The sequence below is a fragment of the Oncorhynchus masou genome, chromosome 17 (genome assembly GCF_036934945.1).
Source record: "Oncorhynchus masou masou isolate Uvic2021 chromosome 17, UVic_Omas_1.1, whole genome shotgun sequence".
NCBI classification, from domain to species: domain Eukaryota; kingdom Metazoa; phylum Chordata; class Actinopteri; order Salmoniformes; family Salmonidae; genus Oncorhynchus; species Oncorhynchus masou.
The window spans coordinates 22,718,927-22,722,655 of NC_088228.1; the positions used below are offsets into that span (position 1 = coordinate 22,718,927).

At 41.0% G+C, this 3,729-nt stretch overlaps 1 pseudogene; it reads right to left on the reverse strand.

The window, feature by feature from the left end:
* Positions 1–1,663: 1,663 nt before the first annotated feature.
* Positions 1,664–3,243, reverse strand: LOC135558177 (transmembrane protein 53-like; annotated as a pseudogene).
* Positions 3,244–3,729: the final 486 nt, after the last annotated feature.

The following is a 3,729-nucleotide window of genomic DNA, read 5'->3' on the forward strand; positions in this document are numbered from 1 at the left end:
ATTTTGAGCCTGTAATCAAACCCAGAAATGCTGATGCTCCAGATACTCAGTTTTATTGCTTTAATCAGGGCAACAGTTTTCAGCTGTGCTAACATAATTGAAAAAGGGTTTTCATACACCTTAACCAAATATATTTAAACTCAGTTTTCACAATTTCTAACATTTAATCCTTGTAAAAATTCCCTATCTTAGGTCAGTTAGAATCACCACTTTATTTTAAGAATGTGAAATGTCAGAATAATAGTAGAGAATTATTTATTTCATGCTTTTATTTCTTTCATCACATTCCCAGTGGGTCAGAAGTTTACATACACTCAATTAGTATTTGGTAGCATTGCCTTTAAATTGTTTAACTTGGGTCAAACGTTTCGGGTAGCCTTCCACAAGCTTCCCACAATAAGTTGGGTTAATGTTGGGCCATTCCTCCTGACAGAGCTGGTGTAACTGAGTAAGGTTTGTAGGCCTCCTTGCTCGTGCACACTTTTTCAGTTCTGCCCATAAATCTTCTATAGGATTGAGTTCAGGACTTTGTGACGGCCACTCCAATACCTTGACTTTGTTGTCCTTAAGCCATTTTGCAACAACTTTGAAAGTATGCTTGGGGTCATTGTCCATTTGGAAGACCCATTTGCAACCAAGCTTTAACTTCCTGACTGATGTCTTGAGATGTTGCTTCAATATATCCACATAATTGTCCTCATGATGCCATCTATTTTGTGAAGTGTACCAGTCCCTCCTGCAGCAAAGCACCCCCACAACATGATGCTGCCACCCATGTGCTTCACGGTTGGGATGGTGTTCTTCGGCTTGCAAGCGTCCCCCTTTTTCCTCCAAACGTAACGATGGTCATTATGGGCAAGCCGTTCTATTTTTGTTTAATCAGACCAGAGGACATTTCTCCGAAAAGTGCGATCTTTCTCCCCATGTGCAGTTGCAAACCGTAGTCTGGCTTTTTTATGGCAGTTTTGGAGCAGTGACTTCTTCCTTGCTGAGCGGCCTTTCAGGTTATGTCGAGATAGGACTTGTTTTACTGTGGATATATATACTTTTGTTCCTGTTTCCTCCAGCATCTTCACAAGGTCCTTTGATGTTATTCTGGGATTGATTTGCACCTTTTGCAAATCAAACCTTGTCCTGAGCGATATGACAGCTGCGTGGTCCCATGATGTTTATACTTGCGTACTATTGTTTGTTCAGATGCACATGGTACCTTCAGGCATTTGGAAATTGTTCCCAAGGACGAACAAGACTTGTGGAGGTCTACAATTGTTGAGGTCTTGGCTGATTTCTTTTGATTTTCCCGTGATGTCAAGCGAAGAGGCACTGAGTTTGAAGGTAGGCCTTGAAATACATCCACAGGTACACCTCCAATTGACTCAAATGATGTCAATTAGCCCATTCAAAGCTTCCAAAGCCATGCCATAATTTTCTGGAATTCTCCAAGCTATTTAAAGGCAGTCAACTTAGTGTATGTAAACATCTGACCCACTGGAATTGGGATACAGTGAATTATTATAAGTTAAATAATCTGTATGTAAACAATTGTTGGAAAAATTACTTGTGTCATGCACAAAGTAGATGTCCTAACCGACTTGCTAAAACTATAGTTTGTTAACAAGAAATTTGTGGAGCGGTTAAAAAAAACAAGTTTTAATGACTCCAACCTAAGTTTATGTAAACTTCAACAGTATATATTCTATAAAATATTTGCCTTTTCCAGCTACAATAATAATTTACAACAGTAACAATGTCTACATTGTGTTTCAGATCAATTTTATGTTATTTTAATGACCCCCCCCAAAATTGTATTTTCTTTCAAAAACAAGGACATTTCTAAGTGACCCCAAACTTTTGAACAGTAGTGTACATGTGTAACATTACAGTATAATCACAACAGAAGTGCCATAGACTTATGAGATATGCTACAGTAGTGTGCTTTCAATGCTGGATCAAGTATCGTGTTTTTGGTGGGTCCCTTCTGAATCCTTCATGCAGTTGGTCAGGAAAGCCAGGCATCGCTTGGAGTACTCCTCTGGAAAGTCACAGAAGTGGCTCACATGGGCAGGGGTTTTGACCATGAGGTCAACATCACTGTACCGAAATCACTCGATCAGCTCTGGAGTACAGGTACAGCTGTGGCCAGGTAGGAGGGCTCTCCCAGATGGCATCGTAGTGGTTCTTGTGGATGTACTTGGTCACAGGGTATAGAACCACCCTAGGCAGGAAAACTGTTACAGCAAACAGTGCCAAGAGAACATACATCAACATCACATTGAGTTTGGGTCACAGAGTGGCTGTAAGAGCCCGTAATGCCCCCCTCACATTCCGAGTGCCTGGGGCACTGTCCACCACAGCCCCAACTCTACAGAGGGTGCTGAACTGTTTATGACTGTGTAAGAGCTCAACAATGTAACGGTAAAGCATGAATCCTCCGTTGCTGAACACATGGAAACATATGGGACTGTTTTCCACCTCGTAATCATAGAGTATCTCAAGCAGTTTGAGGGCAGTGTTCCTCAGCTCCTTGTAGCCAAAAGATTCAGAGAAGAATACTGTCTTCAAGGCCGCTGTGTAGCAAATAGTGACACAACCCTGGAACAAAAAGGGGGAAAAGGTAAGTCACACATTAATAATGAAGTAGATTAATAATTTATTGAAATGACAGGATTCATTAACCACCACAATAGTTCCAACATGTTCGTTATAAATTGACCTGTACTTGGCAAGATGTTTGTCTCTGCATCCAGCCCATCCCAGCAGTATGACAACTGGTTATTTTGTTCCCTGCCAGTGTATCTGAAAGGAGAGAGAAAAAAAAGTTCTGATTAGTAAATTAGCTAGCTACCTAACCAAGACAACTAATTTAGCTAGCTAACGTTAGCAAGCAGCCTTTGAGTTTGTCCAATCCAGCTGTCACTGAATTATGGACAAACCTGCCAGAGCCAACGTTGACTAAATAGCTCATGCCATGGCTCTGGGTGACACTCAGGTGACAGATAACTTTGCGTGTCGTTAGCTAGCTAGCTAGCCTAGCAAGGCTATCGATAACAAATTGCTCACCCGAGACCAATGCATCTGGAAACACAATGGTGTAGTCCACGCCATCATTTGCCATTTTGTAGCCGGTTATAATCTCTCTTTCAGTTTTGCTATACGATTCATTTGCCACATGTGTTAGCTGGAATTTAACGTGTTGACAGGTTTACTCGCCGCCAATCGCTAAGTAAGTCAACGGGTTGCAGTCCGTTCATTGGTTCGCGTTTCCTTCTCGAAACATTCAGTTCCATGTTCCTCCGTGAGATGGCGGACAATGCCCATATTAGAGTTGTCAAGCTTCTGTAGAAAAACTAGTCTAATATTTCACTCAGAATAACATGGGAATTATTTGACAACATTACGCAATCTGTGGAATAACAATTGATTATGTTATTGCTTTATTTAATTGGAACAACATCGATGTACCAAATTATGTGATTGGTAGTAGAGTGACATGTGAAATAACTGTAGACTAGAGTCGATGCATAGTAGAGGTAAATTAGTATTCACAGCTGGTAAAATGCTGATATACTTTCACACTACTATCAATATTCGAGCTAACACAGTAGATAATAAAATACTGTACATTACACCCCATCATAAAGTAAAACGGTGTCACTGGCTCGTCGGTGAATGGAAGCTTCAGCTGTCAATCTGGACGTGAAAAGGCGTAGGAGGGCAGGTCAGTGGGAG